Source organism: Mixophyes fleayi, chromosome 4, assembly GCF_038048845.1.
Source record: "Mixophyes fleayi isolate aMixFle1 chromosome 4, aMixFle1.hap1, whole genome shotgun sequence".
In the NCBI taxonomy this organism is placed as follows: domain Eukaryota; kingdom Metazoa; phylum Chordata; class Amphibia; order Anura; family Limnodynastidae; genus Mixophyes; species Mixophyes fleayi.
The window spans coordinates 201,594,216-201,620,519 of record NC_134405.1 but is presented as its reverse complement, the minus strand read 5'-3'; the positions used below and the strand labels follow the sequence as shown (position 1 = coordinate 201,620,519).

The 26,304-nt window shown below is 41.4% G+C and overlaps 1 protein-coding gene across 1 annotated transcript in view; it reads left to right on the top strand.

Annotated features, from left to right (window-relative positions):
• The first annotated feature begins 1,260 nt into the window (after nt 1–1,260).
• GPRIN1 (G protein regulated inducer of neurite outgrowth 1) overlaps nt 1,261–26,304 on the top strand; it is a 37,584-nt gene continuing 12,540 nt past the window's right edge. Inside the window, exon 1 of the mRNA XM_075209136.1 lies at nt 1,261–1,369. The gene's annotated coding sequence lies outside the window, so the exon portion shown is untranslated. The remainder of the gene's footprint in view (nt 1,370–26,304) is intronic.

The window sequence follows — 26,304 nt, the reverse complement described above, 5'->3', positions numbered from 1 at the left end:
CCTTGCAGGTGTTTAGTGTATGTGAGCACAAATGTATGAGTTTAAGTGGTTTCGGCTCAAGTGCCTCTCTTGTCATAATTGGTCCTAATTGTGTAAGACTTGTAACCGCCTATTAATTATAGTTGTTCTTTTCATTAAATTCCTCTGAAAATGGCCATTTTCGGGGGGCCAATGCATATCTAAGTCAATGCAAATTTATTAAGAATACATCGCAGCAGATATGCATTTTTTTCCCCAAAATACAGAGCAGTCCCCATAGATGTCTATGGGGACTGCTATTTACCGCTATTTAACAAGTAATGAAAAGCTATTTACACATACGGTAATGCAGGATGGCGTACATTAACATATGTGTAAATTTTCAGGTCTGCTCTATGGGGAGAGCAATGCGGTAGAGGGATCTTCGGATCACATCTTACTGCTCTCCCCTCCGGTCTCTATCTTTATTATGGTCACTATCGCAAAGTGGCCACCTTTGCGATAGTGACCATAGGAAAGATAGGAGAGGGGTCTTTGCAGCAACATCAGTCTTTCGTGACTGATGTTCCTGTTGAAGTTTTTTAATAAATACTCACGATCTTTCAGTCCTTATTTTTGTGATAAGGATTGAAAGGGATCGTGTTAAAAATGTCCTCTTTAATAAATATGTCCCATAGAAGCTGGATTTATCCCGACCATGGCCTTATCTGTGTGGAGTTTGTATGTTCTCCCCGTGTTTGCGTGGGTTTTCCCCCGGGTGCTTCGGTTTCCTCCCACACTCCAAAAACATACTAGTAGGTTAAATGGCTGCTATCAAAATTGACCCTAGTCTCCCTCAGTCTGTGTGTGTGTGTTAGGGAATTTAGACTGTAAGCCCCAATGGGGCATGGACTGATGTGAGTGAGTTCTCTGTACAGCGCTGCGGAATCAGTGGCGCTATATAAATAGTGATGATGATGATGATTGTGAACTGTGTATTTGATGGTTAGCCACTCTCCTTAAAATTATAGCTGCTACAAAACCTGCTTACATTTGCCACACTGGCACCTATAGCTTTCTCTACCTCCGACTAGTTTTGAATGATATTTGTACTAAATACACATCTTTTCCATCTATACACTTTACCTTGCAAACAAGCATTAGTTTTACACTGTTCACGCTCTCTCGCTTCTCTCTATTTGGTTCTCTTGCTAATTCTAGTATGATGAGTGGTAATTTGATGGGAGAAAAACATTCACTTCTGTTTCTCTCTCTTTCTCTCTCTCCTCCCACACGCATGCTCCCACTGGCAGGCATGATGACTGCAACACACAGCTACGAGTAGCACTAGAAGTGCGAGCAGGCAAAGGGATTCTCAGGCAGAAGTGGTTGATCTGTGTGACTCATCCAGGTAATTGCATTATTTCCATCACTCCAGAGCATTTTGTTATCTGCTTTTCTACAGCTCCCCTTGTCTACATTTCTCTCTTTCCTTCTGAAATACTCTTAGATCTACACTGTGCACCAAGTCGGCTCGGTGAGCCTTTGAGCTATGTAAAGGTATTGTTTTTCTTCATTTGGCTTGTGTGTGAACCCCCCCTCCACCATTCATCTCCAGTCTGGTGTCACTGGTCAGGTTGTTGCAGGAGCTAGTGATGAGCAGGTGAGCGATGCCATCTGTGAGAGGGCAGCACGTGTTGGAGTCGTGGTGCTGAATGTGGTAGGTTTTATGTGTCGCATACAGATTGTCACTGTCCTTATGTTTTATTGCTCCAAAAATATTTCCATATTCTCATTTGCCCTGTATGTGCACAGGTTTTGTTTTCACCTTCTGAATATTTAAAACAGACTAACAGCATACAAACGTACTTATGTTTGTTACTGGAAGTGTTTTGATAGTGAAAATGAACATGTCTCCCTTAATGTTCAATATCATGTTGCATGCTACTCAACAGTTGTACTAACATAGATGGAAAACAAAAACAATAATCAGTACCCTCTAGTTAGTTTGAATGCCCCAATAATGATCACCAGCCTTAAAGATACTTAAATTCTCTACTGGCAGAGAGTCATTTTGCCTGACTTTCTGTTATGTGAGTAAAAAAATACATCTGTCTTTTGATAGGAATGAATCGCCTTTTTCCAAATAGTGTTTGAATGCATTTTTTACTTGCTTGTTAACCGTAATCCAGCATTGAAGTAGTTAAACAGATTTTGCATGAGCAATTCAAAGAAGTGGTTAAATCAGGTGCTCAGTATGTGTATGAAGGAGATAACTGACTATCAATCTCCAGTCAAGAAAGGGCTCTTACCTGTATTCTAAACAGCTTGATTATTGTAGTAAGCTTTGGGCTAGGGGTGACAGCTCCTTTCTACATTTTACATTGTCTACTCAGTTCCCAGCATGTTTTTAGGTAAGGCATTGCATGAAGCCAGGTAATTAAGGCGAGCTATTTCATTCATCATTTGCTCTTTCATGTGGAAGAGTGTTGTAGTCAATGTATCACAGTATGGCTACATCTGTGGCTTCAGTATTTGTGTGCTGCTGTAACATTATAACAGAGGGATTCCATTTCTTAGTATTGCATGCAGCTAGATGTGTGTTTCCTAGGATACGACTAGCCTCCATCCTACTTCCTCTCTGTTGCTCCTGTATTTTGATCCTGTGTGTGTTTTTTTTTTCCCCTTTTCTATGTTACTTTTTCCTCTCTTTCATAAGCAGCATTCACTGTCTATTTTTCTTTACACCCATGCAGAGCAGACAGTCTCAGAAGGAATGATGGTTCACTTGTTCCATCATAAGTAAATGTATTTCATACACACGACAGTTGCTCAGGGCTCTTTAGTTGTTATGGTGTAGGCACTCGTGGGATTCTGGCAACCAAAAATCTCCAGGCTGTAAAACAGAAGAAAATATATGAAATATGCACAATCATTATTAAGACAAGAATAATCCCTTTAAAAACACCAGTTCTTCTAGTAGTCTAACATTTCAGTTTTAGCTGTCGAAAGACATCTTGGCTTTGAAAATGAATTTATTACAAGTTTAAAAGGGTTTCCTTGTGAAACAAAAAAGAACATGAATAGTGAAACATTGTATCTAAGGTCACGTGAAATTAAAGGATATTTTTTATTTATCTTTAGGAACAAGCCAGCACATAGCATTTCTCCTGCATTGTTACTATACTGTATAAATATTAGTAAAGTGTGGCACAGACACATTTAGATTTGGTAGCTTAGATATTCTTGTTTGAACAGAAATCTAGTTGCACTCATTAACGTGGAATTTCTCTTGTTCCCTTTGTGAAAGAAAAAGCTATAAAATGTCTGTCTTCAATTCAAATAAAACATACAAACATATATCATGGTGATGTTAGAATTACATAGCAGTTATATATTCCTTTGTTCCATGTGCTTTCAGTTTACCCTTTATAAATGTTGGTGGTGTTCTAGAAATCTGGCTTCTGTAGATGGTAAAATCTTGGTTGGTGTGCAGTCACAGTTCTTCCTGTCACCAATACTGCATATTTTTTTTGTGAATATGGTATATTCTGTTCTTGTTTACCGAGCCAGAATGGTTTATATAATATTTGTTTATAGCATTTCATTAGCATACTCATAATCTAATGGATTTTTATTATGGGAATCACAGCTGCAGTTTCCTATGTCAGGGCTGATCTGGGTGCACCGACGTTGACCTCCCTTCTCCAAAAGGTATTTTCTCTCTTCGCCGGCAGCGCTGGGCTACTGGTGAATAGAGAAAATGCTGTGCTATGCCACCATTGAGGGATCCAGCAAACCCGTAGAGGCTTCAGCTGGATACTATTGAAAATAACCAGCTATGCCATCCTGAGATGGTCGTTACTTTGCTGTGAAAAGCTTTGGGATCTATGGGGTCAGTGGAAAGCCCTGATAATTAGGTTAATGCCATAGAAATCCATTTCTCCGATGTCAACGCTTTGATAAATGACAAAGCCTTTTGCCGACATTTACATCGGCACTTTGTGTAGCGTGACACCATATAAAGACATTCCACGCCACTTATGTGCTAATTATATCCAATAGTAATGTGTAAGTACAAGTAAACAAGGCAGCTCTTTTGTAGAGTATTCTGCATTCCACGTCTAAGCAAAATAAATTAAAATATGTCACTGGTGATGAGGGATACATGAGCTGTGTTCACAAAGTGCAATTTCAGAGCTTGATGTCATTGATGACATCTCTGACCACACTAGTATATGTTTTTGTCAGACTATTTTGGCTGATCCTATTTCTTTCATGTTTGATGCAGTTATCTATATCTGTCAGCTGATAGCCACTGTTGAAATGTAGATGCCTCATAGATTTGCCAAAAGGATATGCAGGTACTATATAATAGGCAACAATTCTACTCTTCTGAATATCACTATCTGAACAGGTTAGATGCTAAAAAAAACCAAATGTATATTATTTTATATGTATTTGTTTCTTTGTGAATTTTTTACATTGACAAGGCATGGCTTTGAGAAGACATAAGTGCAGCATGCTGTGTTTTAGATAATGTAGTGCAACATTAACATACATGGAGGTGTAACTAGGGAACACTGGGCCCCATAGCAACATTTTTAATTTCCCTCCCTCCTCTCTTTAACCTACCTTCCCCCCAAAAAGCCGAGAAGCATATTATCTCAGCTCTCACCAGCCACATTTTACAGTTCTATTGTATAATACAAATAGCTGATAGCAGTGTATGTCCCCTGAACTGGCAGATATTCAGCACAATCACATCACAGACAAATGTCAGACACTTGTTCCCTTTGTGAGTAGCACTCGTGCAGGCCATAGCTCTGGACCTTGTACCAGTCACACTGGCTTTTATGTATATATTCACACAATTGAAATGAATTCTCACAACTATAGGAGAGACGGGTGGAGTACGTCATTGCGCTGACTACCAGTTCAGCAAACGTTATACAGACAGGAAAATTGCGAAACCTATAAGAGCGTAATGTAGAAAAGACACATTTACTGAGAATTGTAACAGCCAACATCTCCAGCATGCGTTGCATAAACCCCGACAGCAGAACATCGCAGCACTGTGGGTTCACGTCATTTAAAAGGGTGACAGTCACATTGCAGGTAGTAAGGTGGCATTGCCAAGACTCAGTGGCTGTCACATTTTTCAGTAATTGTGTCTTTTCTACATGTCGTTGTTATAGGTTTCGCAATTTTCTTGTCTGTATAACTATTGTCGGACTGGCAGTCCTTGGATTGATGACTACCATCGGGAGAAACAAGCATGTGTCCGTCTCTGTGGCAAACATTTGGTATTTGCATACTGCACATGGAGATATTTTATGTTCTATCTCATGTAAAGTGAACATCGGGAGCCTGTTTCTTTTTAGGACATACATAGTGCACAAGACACTGTGTCAAATGTCCTTTAAATGAAACATGGCCGGTCTCATAGCATATAATAAATGACTGTTATAACACAGTGACATTGAGGCAAAGGCTGTACATGCATTTTTGTACATAGTGCCATAAGTGGTTAGGATGAAAGTCTCTTGCCTCTATAAACTTTTCTGCAATCCCATCATATAATATTTTACGTTTACTTAGATAGTTGTTAGTGTAAAACAGTACACACTAAAGATAATGAAAATCAACATGTCAATGTCATAGAGCAGATATTGTCTGATAAAGCTTACACATTATGGCCTACATCAGTGATGGGCAACATCACCTATGGCCCCTAGCTCCTTCTTTCTTTGTCAGATTTGTTTATTATAGCTTGTAACACCTGTTTAAAATACCTGCTTATATGTTATTACAGATGGGCATCTTTTTCTTTCATTAAATGAATTGTTTTAATTTATTACTGAGATTAAGGGTAATGTGCGGCCCCTTTGATGATTAGATGGCTACCTATTCGACCCCTGATGTGTATTAGTTTGCCTATAACTGGCCTACATACCGTAGTCATCATGTTGTTGGCATATCAGTGACTTGCTATGATGATCCATAAGACATACTTTTTCATTTTATTTAAGTTTTGAAAGCATTTCACATGCACCCAGAACGGGTGGAGCACAGTCAGTATATTTCACCAGTTCATACCAGTCAGCATTGAGAGAAGACTTTCCAATTCATCTAATGGCCAATGCAATTTCTACATTCTCCTGTCCTGACATGGCAGTCCCACATTTTAATCAAGCCCTAGCAATAGCTCTTGATCAAGTTACTCCAGCTCCTCTTTCCTGCTGTCATCACCACTATGTCTGCCGTGGCACACTAAGGAAACTCCTATTGAAAATGCTCTGGATACTGCAAAACAAACATATTCCCAAACTCTCATCTCTGCTCAGGCTTCTAAATCTCTCCGCACCACTCCTACCCCAAACCCTCTGACAACCATCACTACACAAGATCTTGCCTCCTATTTTAAGGACATTCAACATGAAATGATATCCTCTTCACTGAATAACAACCTGCTCAATTACTCTCCTGCACCCTGTGGTACCTTCACTTCATTTGATCCCACAAATGAAGATAGTAGTATGTACTTTATTCTACTCCTCCCACTCTACTACCTGTTAACTTGTTCCTATCCCCTAACAAATCAGTAATTTGCTCTTGCTGTTCTCGTGCCAGCCTTGACTAACAACTGTAAGCTCTCTCTGTCCACTGGTATCTTTCCCACGTTATATAATCTTGTGGTAATTGTTCTTATTCTGAAAAAACTAATTCTGATCTCACAGATTACAGTCCCATCCATCAACTTCCATGCCCCTGTCTTGAGAGGCTTGCATACACTCAACTTGCACGCTTTTATTCATCACACAACCTATTGGATTCTCTTCAGTCAGGCTTTCATTCCCAACACTCCACAGAAACTGCACTGACTAAGGTGGTCAATGATTTGGGGGCCTATTTGAACCTTTTCAAAGCAATAAGTGATGCATTTTTGGACCTGTTTACCATGAAAGTCTTGCTGGGACAGTGCTTCCGATAAGAGGTTGTCCTGGTGATGTCTGTATGTCACTCTGAGTTCTTTCGCAGTTTGTTGATCACAGCAGTGAAACAATGAACGTAAGGGTTCTAACCCAGTGTCTTTATTGCACATGTGTGGGCATCGGTCATTTGTTAAATAGCCCTGTTACTTAGATTTGCCTTTTCTGCATGAATTAATGTTTGATTAATATGCCCTTTGATCATTGCTAAATCTAAAAGCCATTACTCGCTTCTAGTTCTCCTGGATCTCTCTGCTGTGTTTGACACTTTTGGCCGTTCTCTTCACATAGAAACACTTAATTTCCTTTGCCTTCAATACACTTGTCCTTTCCTATTTCTCATCCTGCTTATCAAACCGCTCCTTAGTGTTTGTTTTGTCTGGATCCACCTCCCCCTTCCTCGATCAGTTGGAGTACCACAAAGCTCGGTACTAGGACTTCTACTATTCTCTATCTATAGCACTTCTCTTGTAAAAATAATAAGCTCCTTTGGATTTCAGTATCATCTCTATGCAGATGATACCCAAATATATCTATCCTCCCTGCATCTTTCACCATCTGTGTTGACCCATGTTACCGAATGCCTCTCACCACCTCAAACTCAATGCATCAAAAATTGAGCTAATAATATCAACAGAAGCTGCCTACTGGATATCTCTATATCTGTGGACAAAATGAAAATAAACCCTACTCCTAAAGCTCACCGTCTAGGTGTCACCTTTGACTCAGAATTGTCCATGGTTTTTCACATCCAGTCTGTATCCAAATGCTATTTGCAGATAAGAAACATTTGTAGAAAATGCATATATCTCACATCTCACATCAAACTTTAATACATGCACTCATAATCTCCCGCATTGACTTTTGCAATTTCGTGTCTTCCCCTAACCAAACTGTCACCGCTATAATCTATTTTGAATTTAGTAACAAGAGTAACATTCTTCTTCTGCAGCTCTGCTCTGTTAGTCCCTACATTGGCTGCCTGTACTTTACTGAATCAAATATAAAATACTTCTACTGACATACAAAGCCATTAACAGAACTGCTCCAACCTCTCTTTACTTGTCTCAAAATATCTCCGAACTCATCCCTCCACTCTGCCCAAGAGTTTTACCTTTCATTCGCATTCATTACATACTCCTGTTCCCGATTGCAGGACTTTTTCCAGCTACACCCACTTTGTGGAATTCCCTCTTTCACAAAAGATGAATTTTCCCTAGCCTCCAAATCTTCAAGTGCACCCTGAAAACTCATTTCTTTTGGCAGACTTACTAAAGTCCTGAGCCACCATCTAAACCTACCTAGACTATTCTACCTGATTACCACCACATAACACAGTTCACACAAACGTATTCTCCTTCTATGTTCAAAAACCCTCTGACCCTTGACTGGATCACATAGCCCACTAAGCATTTTTTTCTCATTCTGGCTATCTGACTTGACCAATATGCAATATGTGGCAGTTAACTCCTATTTCCTTATAGATTGTAAGCTTGTGAGTAGGGCCCTCTTTCCTCTTTGTCTGCTAATACCTAGTTTTGTTTTATTACTATGTTTGTTTTCAATTGTAAAGTGTTTCGGAGTATGCAGGCACAGTATAAATAATAGTAATAATAGTTATAATAACAATAGTAATAATAATCTCTATATATATATAAAAAGAAGTTTTTTTTTGTTGGCAAATGTCTTCCACACCCCTGCACCGTTCAGACCTCCCGTTGGTGTACGTTGGGCAGGACTTTGACCCAAGGAGCCTGTTCTGAGCCTTCCACTGGATGGATTTGGAAAACTTCACAAACTGGTAACATTGGATCACAGAATACATTCTAAGGGATTTAGGTCCTGGTCAGACCTCCTGTTAGTGTATGCTGTCCAGAACTTTGGCTCAGGGAGCCTTTATTGTTACTTCCACTGGATGAATTTGGATGACGTCTTATATAAAAAATTAATTGATCTGTTTGTTTGTTTGTCTGTCCGGTTATGCATTCAGACACCCCTCCACCAATTGGAATGAAACCAATGCGAGGTGGCCCAGTTGGATCCTACCCAGGTTTTATGGGGTTTGGGGTCCCAGTTGGACCTCCCGTTGGTGTATGGTGGCCAGAATTTTGACCTTGGGAGCCTGTTCTGGGCCTTCCACAGGATGGATTTTGTTAGTTTGTCTCTCCAGTTATGCATTCGGACACCCCTGCACTGATTGGGATGAAATCAACATGAGGCGCTCCAGTTGGATCCTGGCCAGGTTTTAAGGGGAATAGGGTTCCAGTCGGACCTCCCATTGGTGTATGCTGGGCAGAGCTTTGACCCGGAGAGACTGTTCTGAGTCTTCCACTAGATGGATTTGGGCGAAAACTTCACAGACTGGTAACATTGGATACCAAAAGACATACTTAGGGGTTGAGGTCCCAGTCGGACTCCCCGTTGGTGTACACTGGGCAGAACTTTGACTTGGGAGCCTGTTCTGTGCCTTCCACTGGATGGATTTGGATGACATTTAATATAAACACAAAAAACGACACTAGGCAGCCACCTTTTGAGTGTGTTGGAAGAGCTGCTAAACAGCTAATTATTTTTAAAATGTTGACAGTTGCATCCAACTCATTGATAACTTAATAACTTGAAGATTTAAACCCAGGCAACGGCGGGTACTTCAGCTAGTAACAATAATAATAATGCGTACCAGATTAACTGTATTTTGAAAAATAATTTTACACAGCCGCAAGGATTATCAAGAATTTATCTAGAATTCATTTAGCAACATTTGAGACTGAAAAGGACCTTTCTCAAGGTAAAGAATTCTAAAAGGTCCTTTATGGACAGAAATGCCCACTCCTGAATTCCAGGTACGCCTTCTGCACTCCCGGGGAGAGCAGACCATTCCCTCACATTCTGTACACTTCCTAGTGAAGTGGGCAGGATGGGGACCTCTATGATACTTCATTACAATGCAGGGGGCATGGCCAAAATAACGCATTTCGCCGTTCCCTGCCTCCTCCGTCCTCACTTCACTTCCCCTCTGGGATCTCCCGGAGATAAAGTGTGTAAAGTCGGCAGGTATGTATTAAATTGGATAAAATTTATGTAGTTTGATTCTCTTGGGTGCTATAGTTGTTTACCTTTTTCACTAAATTACCTTTGTTTGTCATCCGAAAGAAAGCAAAACAACATATTGAAGACTGAACATGGTGTGGGTATATCAGTCCTAAGTATATCCTTCTTTGAAGATGGGAACATTTTTTATTAAGAGAAAGCTACTAATCCATGTCTCATGTTAAGTTTAATTTTCAAGGCAAGTTAAGTATGTGTTAATGTGATTATGTGTCCTAGACCTTGCTATACAAGATTATCCAGCCTGGATTTGAGGCTCTGATCTACTACTATTTCTGACAGACTAAACAAGCCTTGTCATTATAACTTTGTCAAGCACAAAAAAAGATGCGTTTTGGAACTTTCATGCACAGGCAAGATACAACTGTGTGTTTTGTATCAACATAGGTGCAGATTTGTACAGAGCAAGTTATCCAAAGGAGAAAGTTGCGTTCATGATGCTGGCCACACAAACTGTAATATCTGCAGCGATATCCAGCATTTTGCTTAATATCACATTGGGTGTGGTCCGAAAATGACCACAAACTCGATGATTAGATCATTATCAGACATGTTAGTAATTGCGGTCAGATGATGATCACAGGTGACCTCTATTGGCCTCTGCGTGCAGTGATCGTGTGGCTGCTAATAGGTCTCAGTGACACCACATAGAGATCTGTCTGCTCAAACTGACCGACAAACAGCCGATTCTTATTTAGTTTGGCAACTTAGGTGTATATTGGCCATATTGATCTGTGATCCTATCGTAGAATTGTATAGCATGTAGTCAGTAGTCTACCTTGCATCCGACTGATCAAAACTAGTTGCTCATTGGTTGCTATGTATTACTGCACTATAATGTAGTATGTAATCCTCCCCTAATTATGAATAAGTAGAAGTTTGGTAAAAGGTAAAGTGTAAAAATATAAAAGGTATACATTATATTGAGAGTTTGTCTAGAACGAGTACGGCTTGATTCTTCTTACAGCTAACAGTAGTGTATGTGACATCTGATTTATATACTGGAAACATTTAGCCAACCACATAAACTGGGAGAATTGTAAATCTGGCTTTATGCACGAGACGAAGCTGTATAGAGTTACATGGCTTTCTGAAATAGATACACATTAAAATCATATAAGCATTGACTCAAGTAGCTCTTATTAGCTAATTAATTAATGTATAGTATTTGCAAAGCACGCACATCCACTGTTTGCATTTTCCATTTTATAAATGCACTAAAACAAATGATTGTGTATCAGCATTTATAATTTAATATTTGTCATCGGAAGATCTCTCTGTATAATCAGGTTTATGATATAGGAAAAGGCTCCAGTCTATTTGATGGCTAAAATCTCATCACAGGGGAGGCAGAAAACTGACTTGACATCTGGCCCTTCAGAGGAGAATGTGCAAAGGGGAAATATAGATGTCAGGGGCCTGTATACTGTTTTAACATGTTCTAACATGGTTGTATTTTAACTCTCACCATTCTAAAGACAAAAATTGGATCAAAATAAGTCCCACTCATGTTCCTCTGAAATCGATCCAGATCCCCTGAATTATGCCCACATTCTTGAAAAGGATCACCCAGAAAGTCAGAGATTTGGGACACTCACACCAAGTCGTGACTTTTGGGTGGTATACACATGTGCCCCATCACATTCTGAGGTTTAGGTTCTGAGAGGAGAGCGCACCACTTTTCCTCAAACATTATACTTTGCTTATGCAAACTATGGCTCTCCAGATGTTGTGGAAATAAATAACTAGTTTCCTAATAGCTAGAGAGCAGCATACTCAGGGCCGGATTAACCCGAGGTCTAACTGGACTAGAGCCCAGGGGCCTCTGGCATCTGGGGGGCCCGCTGGCATTCATTGGGACGGGGGGCATCACCCCTGGCTTCGACTTTCATGTCATGGAAAATGGCAGGCAGCTAGCAGCTAACAGCAAATGTTATGCTGTTAGCTGCCTGCTTTCACTGTAGTGCTTCAGCGGCATGCAGTAATCTCCTTACTGAGTAGATCTTGTGAGAGTGAGACTAAGGAAGCACTACAGGGAGTGACAGAAGAATGTAAGGAGGTAAGCGCTTGAGGGGGTGGGCTCACGTGGGGGGGGCCCTCACAGTAATCTAAGCCCTTAATCCAGCCCTGAGCATACTCCCTGTCACTTCTTATAACCAGGGCCGGATTAACCATAAGGCTAACTGGGGTACAGCCCAGGGGCCTATGGCATCCAGGGGGCCCTTAAAAGTGCTCAGAAGCAGTATTGATCGGTCGGGGGCGCCCCCGGCGCGATCAGTGCTGCTGAGCACTTTCACTGCGGTCCTTCTCCGGCGCACTGTAGTCTCCTTACTGAGGAGATCTCATGAGTACAGCGCGCCGGAGAAGGAGGTAAGTGCTGGGGGGGGAAGGGGGGTCACGGCAGCTCGGATCACGGGGGGGGGGGCCTCACTGGGGAATGGAGGCCCCCTTAGCCCAGGGGCCTCCATTCCCTTAATCCGGCCCTGCTTACAACATGGCACATCCAACACAGACTATGGGCCTGAGTCATTAAGGGGAGCAAAGTATTAAAAAGGACTAACTTTTCACCTGGGCAAAACCATGTTGCATTGGAGGGAGAGGTAAATTTAAAATGTGGGGACAGTTTAAAAGTTGGGGTAGGCCATGTCCAGGATCAAGATTAAATTTCAGTGTAAAAATAAAGCTGTCAAGGGTTTGTGTGCTACATGAAAAAGCAGCCAGTATTTAACTTATGTGCAGTATAATAAACTAACTTGTACCCCCTGTATTGTAACATGGTTTGTCCAGGAGCAAACTTACTCCTTTTTTTTTGTTTTGCTCTCCTTTATGCCTTAGGCCCTATGTTTCCACTGACATCTACCAGCTCATGTTCACCTTACACTCTCATTCACCCTCTCAACCATCAGCCTACTTTTGCTATCACAGTGGGTTCATCAAAACTACCCCATAGTGCCATAGTAAGTCCAATCATTTCATGGTTACTGCGATAAACCATGGCCATTGCTGATACCATGACCTGCATTGCTGCCTCACAGAACACATAAGTCCTGGTGCTGGTAGTATGGTAGCCAAATAAATGTGTTTATGTATTGCAGTAATCTCTACCCCTCCCCACCCCCCAAAAAAACATTGGAAGTTATTTATGAAGGGCACCAGATGAGCACTGCAAAACACTTTGCCTTTGCACCATAGTGCTTTGATGATCGTCATACATTGAGATGAAACTCTCCTCTGCACTCAGAAGCAGCCTGTCAATGAGCAGAGTATGAAAAATATATTAGAGGTGCACTGCGCAAAGGTGTAAAGGTCACTTCAAAATCCAAGCTCTTTTCCTTTAAGTACCACTCATTTCAATTAAATAAACTGTCCCAGTTTTCACCTAAATTAAGTAAATTAAGTAAATGATGACAGTGAGAAGACATCAAGAATGTTTTAGTACATCCATCTCACTGTGGGCCTGATTCACTTTCGGACATTTGTGTAGCGTATCCTGCTTAAAATAGCTCTGAACCTGCCCGGAAACGTCCCAATTGCATGCAATTCATATCTGAATGCAAATGACACTTACCACTGCCTACTACTTGAGAGGCAGAATGAGGGAGGGAAGGGATGGACTAACGTAGGCCATGCACAGCAAAGGAGTTCCAACACAGATGCAGCTGATTCAAGACCTGTCTGTGTCGTGAGTACTCTTGTTTTCAGATGTATTTTTGTCACAGAAAGTCCAAACTTAGTAAAATATACATAAAGATACTAATAATTATAATACTAATAATAACAATGTTACATCATAAGAATTGGTTGGAGATTCAAGGTTTCATATTTTCAGAAGAGATGTTGCTATCATCAAGTACTTGACATGTTTCTATAGCAGACATTATATATATATATATATATATATATATATATATATATATATATATATATATATATGGGAGCAAATCAACCCAAAGGATTGAAAGATCCAACCGTAAAAGTTCAAGGGGTTTATTTATTAAGAAGAACATCTTCAAATGGACAATTTACCAAAAAAAGAATTTCCCTGGGCAGCTGAGTGATGCTCAGTACCCTAGTGACACTGGTAATAGAACTGTGCGCATGTCGACTCACACATGTGCACTGGAACTGTAAGCCTTACATTCTATAACAAAAAACTAAAGTTAACAAAAGTAAATATTAATAAATATAAAAAACAAAAAATACTTTTTTTAAAAAAGGAAAAAAAAAAAATCATTATTTAAATAATAAAGCATTGTTTACCATTGCTGCCCACAGCTAACACCTTCCTGAAATGCTGTCCATGGTAAATAGGTTTCCCCATGCTTTGCATGGAAAAGTATTACAGGTGGTCCCGATGAAGATTACCATTGGCAATATTCATTACCAGGAGGGGTGCTTTGATAAATGAGCAGAAAACTTGAATCCTGCGAAAAGTCCTTGAGTGCTGCTCACTGCTCTATAACAACAGTGCATGCCCAAGCACTTGCTTAATGAGTGAGGTCCAGCACAGCAGTAGTCTGGGCACTTGACACTTAGGACCCTATTTTTGACTCCTAAGTTTTTTCCCCTCATGAAAATGCCAACCGAGAGGGATAATAGCACTTGAAAATCTGCACTATAGTTGGTTATTAGCACTCCGCAGTTGTTTACTGAATGCATTTTGTGAACTCTGATAGCCAATCAGAGTTCACTGATTAAGAAGCAGCAGGAGTGCTAGTAAGCAATTAACTGGGCCTATTGATTAAGACATCACGATAGGGCTGCTTTTCTACTGCCGCTTTTCACAGCAATTTATATAAGACTTCTCATGTGCAAAAATGTTTTATTTGAATAAGTAATTTTTTCATTCTATCCTGAGAAGGTGGTAACAGAAGAAATATTGTGGTGGTACTTGTACCTCTGCGATCCTAGTTAAAGAGGACTTATCCATTATTTGCTGGGGAATGGGCTACTGTCGATGTAAGCACCACTATCACTGGCGGTAACCATTAAATAGATAGGGAGAAGCCGGCGGTAGGGATTTTCTCCACTTGATAAATAGAACCCATAGTGCAAATGACAAACGCTCCTATTAATTTCCCCATGAGGCAGCATCAGGAGTTTGAGGTGAATATTACTGGGCATGTGAGGAACACTGTAGAAAATTCCAAAATAAAAGAGCATCAACCAGAGCCGTAACTAGGGTGGTGCGGGCGGTGCTGTCGCTCAGGGTGCAAGCCCGAGGGTGCGCAGTAACCGCCCGCTACCTTCCCCTCTGTGGCACATCGTAAAAAAAAAAAATCTAAAAAAAATAATTGTGGCCCTTCCCCCGACTCGCGGCACCCCCCCCCTCCCACCTGCGACTCGTGCGGGGGGGGGGGGGAGGGGGAGGGGTGCGCGAGTCGGGGTAGGGGGGGTCGGATGGCTGGTCTCCTCCCTCCCGCCTCTGTGTGGCCTGCTCTGTGTCACATGGGACGTGCACCACATGACAGGTGCCGTCCCATGTGTGAAGGGGATGCAAAAAGGTAAGTTTTGGGGGTTGTAATATATTGCTTGTGTGCACATCCCCAGTGAGAACTTACACAGTTTAGATTGTCAAGTTCAATGTTAATATTCTTTAAACCCTTCACCCATAAATTGTCTTAACAGGCATCACAGGGTGTGTTCTTGCATATATTTTCATCATCACTTAGTAATATGCATAAAAGCAAGTACATGCATTAGTTCACATCAATTTGGTTTTTCAAAGCCATGCATTTTTATACATAGTTAGAATGACATACAAACTTTCTAGAATACATTATAATTTAAAGCAGAGAGACATATCTTGCAAATAGCCATTATTAAAAGTCTCAAATATTATAGACATAGATATTCAGAATTAATATTTTCAATGTTTGAGATGGTTATAACATTCTATATAGATGAATTACTAAATAATCTTAGTTGTAGCTTCATTAGACTAACCCCTGGCAGACAGACTTTGATGAAGTCTTATGTATTGTTCACAAAAATATAGAGAAAACTAGTTTAAAGTATTTAATTTTAGGGAGGTGTGGGGCTCCCATAATACTGAAGTCCTAAAATGAACACTATATACATGGGTGTCCTGTTTTTTTGTGCTTATGACTGACTCAGGGCCGGTGCTAGGGTCCACGGCGCCCTAGGCATTTTTAAAAAAGCGGCGCCCCCCTCGCCCCCCCCCCCCCCCCCCCGCAAAAATCGCCGCCCTCCTCTCCTTACCTTGTCTCACCACCACTGCCTCTCTGCTCCGTCTCCTCCCCTCCACTCACTGACATCAGTAAGTGGAGGGGCGGAGACGGAGCAGAGAGGCAGCGGTGGTGACAAAATAGCCTCTTCCCCCTTCCCCCCCCCTCCCCGTGCATCTGAATGCTGTGCGCCGGCCGTGACATGTATGGTCAGCGGTCGCCGCACAGTTTTGAAGTCTTTTAGTATTCTGTGGCGCCCTCCAGAGCCCGGCGCCCTAGGCAAGTGCCTAACCTTGCCTAATGGGAGCGCCGGGCCTGGACTGACTGATGCTGATACCTGACTTAATCAATCACCCTGGTCACTTGTCATTATAAACTTAATTTTTTTCTACTTCTAATTACACCTGATGCGAATATCTAACTTTGTAAGTTAGAAATCTCAGAAAGTGAGAAATGTTGGAGATGTGAATTAGAGTTGGTAATCAGAGAAGAAACATGGATGGAGAGTATCCTGTTATGGGATTAGAGATGAATGATTGGGAGGCCATTGAACATGAGGCTGTGTAGCTTGATATGGATTCTTAACGTTATTGGCAGCTACTGTTCAGATTAATAGAATGGTGCAGCGAATGTGGAGCAGCGAGAGCGGAAGATCAATCTCACTGCAACGAGTGAGATGGATTGTAGTGGAGACAGACCAGTAAGGAATACTCAAGATAGAATGAAATTGCAGTAGTTATGGTGGGAGATGAAGATGAAGTGGATAAGAGGTTTGATAACGTCCCGAGTGAGAATGGGGTATATTCTGGCACTATTTCTAGGGAAGAGGAGACATGACAGCACTAGGAACCGGATGTATGTGTATTATGTGTGTGTAAGGGGCCACTGTGTGTGTGTATTATGTGTGTGTGTGTGAGGGGCCACTGTGTGTGTGTGTATTGTGTGTGTGTGAGGGGCCACTATGTGTGAATTATGTGTGTGTGAGGAGCCACTGTGTGAGTGTATTATGTGTATGTGAGGGGCCACTGTGTGAGTGTATTATGTGTATGTGAGGGGGCCACTGTGTGAGTGTATTATGTGTATGTGAGGTGCCACTGTGTGTGTGTATTATGTGTATGTGAGGAGCCACTGTGTGTGTGTGTGTGTATTATGTGTATGTGAGGGGCCAGTGTGTGTGTATTATGTGTATGTGAGGGGCCACTGTGTGTGTGTGTGTGTGAGGGGCCACTGTGTATGTGAAGGAGGAGGCCCAAACCAATATCTTCCCTAGGGCCCCATGAGGTGTAAATCTGGCTCTGATAGATATATATATCATGCATTTGCAAATATGTGTAGCAGAATTCTTTCAGTAAAGTGCTAGCCACACCCCCACATTAGGTTGGCCACACCCACTTGGCAAATGTCACTCCCACTTTGATGGCGGGCGCCAGTGCCCTGTCTCGCCCAGGGCACTGAAATGTCTAGTTACGGCACTGGCATCAACTGTGTCCCATGAAATGTGAGGGAAAAAGCAGCAAACCTTGAAAGCTCACACATATTTGCCAACTGTGAATTTTACCTGACAATTCTAGGATTGTGAGGTATTTCCTAGGAAAGTATCCTTCCCTCCACTGACTGCTGCTATAAATATATCATGCCCACTAGGATAGGTATCTAATGGGTCTATTTACTAAGCTGCGATGAGGCACAAACCTGGAGAAAACAGTTGTTCTTTTAATTTATCAAGGTGTTAAAGCAGAAGAGATCAGACATATCCTGTGCAACGTTGGTCACTGCAGTCCCCATAGGCTTCAATGGGGACTGTGATATGACCCAAATTTAACAAGAGGTGAAAAGCTTTGCCTTAAAAATGTAATGCCATCTTGAAATGGCATTAGGTTATCTTGCTAATGGAGTCCTATGGATATATGTTTGCAAAGATCACCGCACTAAGTTTATCATTGGTATCTATGATCAATAAGCCCTATATAACTGAACATTAATTTGTTCCTAAATTAATCTATATTAAGTAGAGGGTGCACCCTTACACTGATAGTTTTAGGAGTATAGAACAAAGAAAAGAGTGCATCAAGGGGCACTCCGGGGTATAGAGTATTAAAATTACATATTTTATTGGTATTCATTAAAAATTGCCGTATCTGGCTACAACTAGCGAAATATTGAAATAAAAACAAAGTGAGGGAGGTGAAAATAAAATTGCAGTTACTACTGCAAATCGCTTGTATTCTCACTAATAGTATTTGATTGATAAGTATTAATATAACAATAATGGCTGCTGTAGTATTAAATTACTCAAAACATCCTGGGGGTCATGGCAAAATAAGACCCTAATGGTAATAAATGCTTTGGATGAGAATGAGTTTTAATACACCTTAGCATGTTCGGCAGTATCTCACAGATGTGAGTTATCTATAACAGATAGCAAGGGTTGCAAAGATTCGCTGGGTTACAAACAATGCCTAACTTAGATCTATGATCCTATATAGTATTAAGATCATGCATAGTATAGTGCTCCTATCCTGGCAGTATAATAATCTATAGTAGGGTCAAGGTAATATCAGCGCCGCTAGACTAACCAGTCTCTGTAGCCACAGAGAACTGTATAATGACGTAAAAAAATATATATTAGGACCGTGTATAATAGAGTCTGATGATATATATGATTGTCACGGCACCCTATATAACGCTCATATGTTAGCCAAATGCTATCTATTTGGAAAGAGGGGTGACTTCAGTAGGCTAGCTATTATCTATACTGCCTAGGAATTATCCCAGCCCCTAAAATAGCGATCATATTGACCCATTGTTATCTAGAATAAGAGTATAGTATTGATTTCTTATATTGAACTAGGTATATTTTAACAGCAGTGTGAGAGATACAAAGCGAACGCCTATGGATGTCCTATAGTCCTATGGATGCCAACACCGCTAGACAAGTCTCTCTTTGTCCAGAACTGGGTCCCATCATAATGCGCATACGTGACCTTAGTCGTTCATACACAGTAGCAACTAGGGGCCAGATCCTTCATTTGGCAGCAGAGTTAGGCTGCCGGTGAAGGAAGTTTTACTTAAAATAGATGGGGAGAGACTGCCAGGGGTCGCCAATGAGCCCTGGCTTGATGAGTTAAAGTGACAGGATATTTTCTAGCGGCAAAAAATTAATCTTACCACTGCCCACTGAGCACCAATGTTAAATAGACCCCTAAGTATTATAACATTATGGACTGTACAGTCATGGCCAAAAGTTTTGAAAATGACACAAATATTGGTTTTCACAAAGTTTGTTGCTTCATTGCTTTTAGACTTTTTTGTCAGATGTTGCTATGTTATACTGAAGTAAAATTACAAGCATTTCATAAGTGTCAAAGGCTTTTATTGACAATTACATTAAGTTTATGTAAAGAGTCAATATTTTCAGTGTTGACCCTTCTTTTTGAAGACCTTTGCAATTTGCCCTGGCATGCCGTCAACCAACTTCTGGGCCACATACTGACTGATGGCCACCTATTCTTGTCTAATCAATGCTTGGAGTTTGTCAGAATTTGTGGGTTTTTGTTTGTTCATCCGCCTCTTGAGGACTGACCCCAAGTCCTCAATGGGATTAAGGTCTGGGGCGTTTCCTGGCCATGGACCCAAATTTTTGATGTTTTGATCCTCGAGCCACTGCAAAGGCAAAAGTGATAACTAAGTGCCTCTGGGATAAAAAAAAAAAATCGAAAATTTTGGGTCCATGGCCAGGAAAATCCCCAGACCTTAATCCCATTGAAAACTGGCAGTCAATCCTCAAGAGGCAGGTGGACAAACAAAAACCCACAAATTCTGACAAACTTCAAGCATTGATTAGGCAAGAATAGGTGGCCATCAGTCAGTATGTGGCCCAGAAGTTGATTGACAGCATGCCAGGGCGAATTGCAAATCCTATTCTTCATTAGAATTCATAATACACACGTTTATCTGTGTCCTAGATTTGGTAGCTATGTTGGACCACGCATGGATGAAAATCTTCTGTGTACATTTAAGGTTACACAATACAATCGGTTAAAGTAGCACCTATATACTGACCATTGAAATTTATACACTTACCGTTTATTAGAGTATAACACAGCTATATAAGAATATTAATTATTTTGTTTCATTTTTTATTTCAGCAAATTGCATGTTCACAATATACATAATATACACATGTCTGCAACCTGAAGATCCTCCTTATTTACAGTAACGTATTTGCTAGATCTTCTGTATACATAGCAGCCATGGAAACGTGAGTTTTAAAAAGTGCTACATGAAATTTCAGATACTTGTTTTAATGGGCCTGATTACAGATACCATCTGTAACGGTTATTAGTTGATTGGCACCATGACTACTGTTCAGTTTGTTCATCATGCTGTACAATCCAGAACCACAAAAGAGTCCAGAATGGCAGCAGAACTGGCAAATGAATGATGTAGCAGGTTTTTGGCTTATATCTCCACCTGCTGCTTTGTCGGCTCAGATGGATTTCTCGCAGTTTGAAGCATGTAAATGATAGCAATAGCAGCTTGATCTTAACAAATACTAATCATACAATGGCTTCTTATGTGATGTCATTGCACCATGAATGGTCTAATTTTAACAAAGAAAAAGCTTTGCTTTCCTAACATGGGCACAAGCGTAGAAGCCTGATGTTATAGTTGGGTTGTGCCCTTGGAAAATACATAGTTCATGTATAAGTTGGGGCATTTGGACATAAAAGCTTGTAGTAATCCTGTTGTAGGTGACACAAGATCTGGAGGTGAAGAGGATGCTGGTATAGTATAGGAGGACATGGTGGTAATGTGTAATCACAGCTTCAGCACTGCAGTTTAGTAAACATCAGAGCTCAGCTCAGTGAAATTGTTCCTATAGAAACAGCCTTGAGACTGGAATTACTGTTGTGGAGGAGGATTTTTTTTTTGTCATGCTAATTTCCATTCTGTTTTATTTCCTCTTGGCCACTGAACAACAAATTAGATTCTGTTTGTTAGAATGAAAAGTTATAATGATTCCCTCTGTAAATAGCGGACTCAACTCCCATTGTCTCTGTTAATATGTGTTTGGTATTGCATTGGAACAGTTGTACCTTTCTGCTATCGAATTAAAGTGCAGGCTTTTTATCAATGCAAATCAGTTTTTCTTAGTCTAAGAATCATTTAAGAATAAAATCATATTGGGGGGAATTCAATTCCCTGCGTTGTTTTTTAGAACAACGCAGGCTGCACACAATTACCACTACTACGGTAATTTCAACACTGATTTTTGCTCGCAGCTACCTGAGCCACGAGCAGAAATCCATGTTGAAATTACTGTACTAACGGTAACTGTGCGCACCCCGCACTGTTCTTTAGAACAACGCAGGGAATCGAATTCCTCTTAGAATTTTGTTATCCTTTCCCTGTAAAACACTAACATTTTCCCATTCTCGTTAGTTTTCAGCATCATGCACATAGCAAAGAGAGAGAGCTGTTCTGAGACTCGTGCATCTTTGCTGTCTTTATGCAAATCTCCTTTACAAGTCCCAGCCCTGAGAACCACAAAAACAATTTTTTTATGCTGCCTTTGTGTAGACATGGCTGATAAAGAAAATGTTGTAATGTATGTACAATGAAATAGCGCGTCAGCCCATGTTCAGGTCTCAATCACATTTCCTTGCCAATAGTTGTACCCACTATAAACATCACACCTACTTCTTCCACAGATGTTTCGCCATGTTGCCTGACTGTATGGACTCTACAAAATCTGGGATCTTTTTTATCAATAAGAAAAAACATACATCCAGTGAAAACTGGAGTTTTTGCTAGATTTTTTGATTTTTCCCTATTCATGACAGGGGGAGGAGGTGCAGGTGGGCAGAGAAGTGAGTTGACGGTGTCAAAGAGACAACATCTGTTAGAAGACTGGGTGGATATTAGAGATTTGAAGAATATTTGTTTGGCAATTGAAAGGGCAGTGCTGTAAAGTGAAAGGATGAATTTATAGTGGAGGAAATCTGCATAGGAACAAGATTTCCGTTAGTGGTTCTCTGCAGTGCGAGAGCGCTTTTGCAGATAGCAGGCCTGTTTGGTGTGTCATGGTTGGGGTTTGAATCATAGGAGACCGTTTGTGGTAGCTGGAGCTGCATTATCTAGGGCTGAAGTGAGTGATTTGTTGTACAAAGAGGTGGTCTGATTAGGGCAGGACAATGCAGATATAGGAGAAAATTTTATTGAAGATGAGAAGTGAATTGTGTTAAGGGTGCTTAAGTGTCCTGTGTTCATGTGGATTTGGGTGCAGGTGGGAGAGCATGAGGCTGAAGGAAATGAGGTTGTGGTCAGAGAGTGGGAATGCTTAATTGGTAAACTAGAGATGGAGCAGTAACTGGAAAAGACAAGGTCAAGAGAGTGTCCTTCACAGTGGGTGGGATATGAGGTCCATTGGGAGAAACCAAAGGAGGAAGTAAGTGTAAGAAGTTTAGTTGTAGAAGAGACAGTGGGATTATCAATGGGAATGTTGAATTTGCCTAATTTGAGAGTAGGCAAGTCACAGGATAGGAAATAACTGAGCCAGGTTGAAAAGTTGTCGAGAAATTGAGAAACTGGACCTGGGGGGCAATAAATGACAGCAACATCAAGGTGGAGAGGATAAAATAAACAGATAGGGGGGACTTCAAAAGGAAGAGAATGAGAGTGAGGGTTCAAAGGGTATGACTTGGAAGGTGACACTTGGAGAAAGTAGTATGCTTACTCCACCACCTTGTCAGTTTCTGGGTCTGGGGGGTATGGCTGAGGGAAAGTCCCTTATAAGAGAGAGCTGCAGGCAATGTAGTGTCAGAGGAGGTGAGCCCAGTTTATCTAATGGCAAGGGATTTAGAAATGAATATATCATGAATGGATACAAGTTTATTAAAAACAGATCTGACATTCCATAGTGCACAGGAGAAGGGAAGAGAGGTTAGTGAAGATATGTGGATAAGGTTAGTGGGATTGCAAGTAGGGGGTGGCCTGAAAGGTTTTGGATGGAAGGAGGAGCATGTGCAGAGAGAAGGTATTGTATGGGGTCCAGGGTTAGGTGAGATGTCACCAGCAGCCATGAGAAGGAGCAGGGTGAGGAAGAGAAAATGTGAGGAGGATTTGGGGGTGTGAGGTTTCTGTTTATGTAGGCTGGTGAGTGTGGTGGGTGCAGGAGACAAAACAGTTCACGTGTTAATGGAGGAGGAAAGTAGTGAAGGGGAAATCATAATCGGGGAGAGAGGAATAGGATGATGGAGAAAAAAGAGGAGTTTTGAGAGATGAGTAGTAATAGTAAATGAAGAGAGTGTAAATTGAGTAGGTGCATGATGGAGAGATGTGAATGAATGTGTATTAGCTGTGATAGGTAATGAGAGAGTGGAAAGGAACAATTGATCCAAATTGTGAAGGTACTATACCGTCCCCTGGCTGGGGTTAATGCAGTAAGCAATTTTTGCTGGTCTGACACAAAAAGATCCAGGAGGATGCTGACAGTTGGGTGCAGAAGATCTAGCAGCCAAACAGAGATGGTAACAGCAATCACAATTCAGCTCAGTGGGCAGCGAAACAGATGTTGAATTAGCAATGACAGTTTAGCTCTGTGGGCCCACAGCTGAACATAGATGGTAGTTCAGTAGATCCTAAAACAGCCTTGTTTTCGGTATGAAGTCAATCCTCAGTGCTGCTGTGATGTTTGCAATTAGTATTCAGAGATACCCCATGCTTTATATTTGTGTGAATAAGGAAAAGTGGGAGCTTGGGCAAAGAGTACAGTGCCAGTGTACAGCTTATTCCAACTGCCGTCCGCATGCCATTTTAGTGGCATGTAGTAGAATAGAATATGTTCCCTAGCACATATACTTGGGCCAAATGTCAAATTTTAGTCACAAAACAGAACATCGCAATGTTGTGACTTGCATACCGTCAGTATATAGTAGAGATGAGCGCACTCGGATTTTGTGAATCCAAGCCCATCCGAACGTTTCCGATCCGAGTCGGATCCGAGACAGATCCGGTTTTGGCGCCAAATGAAAACTTGAAACCGAGGCTCGGAGTCATTATCCCGCTGTCGGATCTCGCGATACTCGGATCCTATAAATTCCCCGCTAGTCGCCGCCATCTTCACTCGGGCATTGATCAGGGTAGAGGGAGGGTGTGTTAGGTGGTCCTCTGTCCTGGTAGATCTCGTGCTGTGCTGTTTAGTTCTGTGCTGTGCTGTGCTGTGTTCTGCAGTATCAGTCCAGTGGTGCTGTGTGCTGTGCTCTGTCAATTTTGAGTTCAGTGGTGCTGCTGGGTCCTGTGCTGTGTCCTGTTCAGTCCAGTGGTGCTGTGTCCTGTGCTCTGTGCTTCTAAGGGCATAGTTATTTCCCCATTATTCCCAAGTGTTTAAAAAATTAAAAAAAAATTATAAAAAAAAATTAAAAATTAAAATTAAAAAAAAAAGTAATTATAACAAAATTTGCAAAACCAATCCAGCAGTATAAGTCCATTGGTACTGCAATATTACCAAGTTCACACATTCTGCAGTATCTTGTGCTACATATAATGGAGACCAAAAATTTGGAGGATAAAGTAGGGAAAGATCAAGACCCACTTCCTCCTAATGCTGAAGCTGCTGCCACTAGTCATGACATAGACGATGAAATGCCATCAACGTCGTCTGGCAAGCCCGATGCCCAATCTCCTAGTACAGGGCATGTAAAATCCAAAAAGCCCAAGTTCTCAAAAAGTAGCAAAAAGAGAAACTTAAAATCATCTGAGGAGAAACGTAAAGTTGGCAATATGCCATTTACGACATGTAGTGGCAAGGAACGGCTTAGGCCCTGGCCCGTGTTCATGACTAGTGGTCCAGCTTCACCCAAGGATCTAAGCCCTCCTCCTCCCCCCCTACAAAAAATTTAAGAGAGTTATGCTGTCAACAACAACAACAAAACAGCAAAGAACTCTGCCTTCTAAACAGATGACATCACAAATCCCCAAGGCGAGTCCAAGGGTGTTGGTGGTTGTGAAGCCTGACCTTCCCATCACTGTACGGGAAGAGGTGACTTCATCCAGCATTTGCAGCACGCCCTCTGCATATGCTGGAAGGATCACCCACAGTCCAGTTACAGATTTGGCTAATGAAGGTGTGAATGTTGTACACCGGGAGGAGGATATTGATGTAGCTGGCGCTGAGGAGGATGTTGATGATTATGATGCAGACAGATACCAAATTGCCTTTCTCAATTTCTATTTATATTCTAGATTATATAACGGCTGAATAGTTTTCTATTTTACTCCTAGTGGAGAGGGGATCTGATGCAGACAGATACCAAACTGCCTTTGTCCATTTCTTTGTATATTTGAATTTCTAGTTCTACAGTCTATGCAGGCTGCTTTTTTTATATTCAACTACAAGTGTAGGGCGGGGGGGGCATAGATAGCCACCAAAGTAACGTGGTCCATTTAATTTCACTTTCTAGCTCCACAGTCTGTGCAGCCTGCTTTTTTTATCTTCAAAGTATTTACAAGCCTTGCAATCTAAATTAACTAGAGGTAGTGACGTGCTAGAGCTCCACCCTCTATATGCTGCAGAGGATGGAGGAGCATCAAAAGGCCATTCAAGCCTACACAGCCACCTACGACATAGGAAAAGGAGTGGGGATGCGCCTGAGTCAAGCGCACTGGGGAATGATTTCCGTGTTGTGCAAGGTTCTGCAGCCATTTGAACTTGCCACAGGAGAAGTCAGTTCCGACACTGCCAGCTTGAGTCAGGTGATTCCCCTGATCAGGCTTTTTCAGAAGCAGCTGGAGAAAGTGAGGGAGGAGCTGGTACACCATTGCGATTCCACCTAGCATGTAGCTCTTGTGGATGAAGCCCTTCGCACGCTTTGCCAGGATCCGAGGGTGGTCAGTCTTTTAAAGTCAGAGGAACACATTCTGCCCACCGTTCTCGATCCTCGGTTTAAAGCGTATGTTGTGTCTGTTTCCGGCGGACACAAGTCTACAGCGGTGCAAAGACCTTCTGGTCAGGAGATTGTCCTCTGAAGAGGACCGTGACATGCCACCAGCTCCAC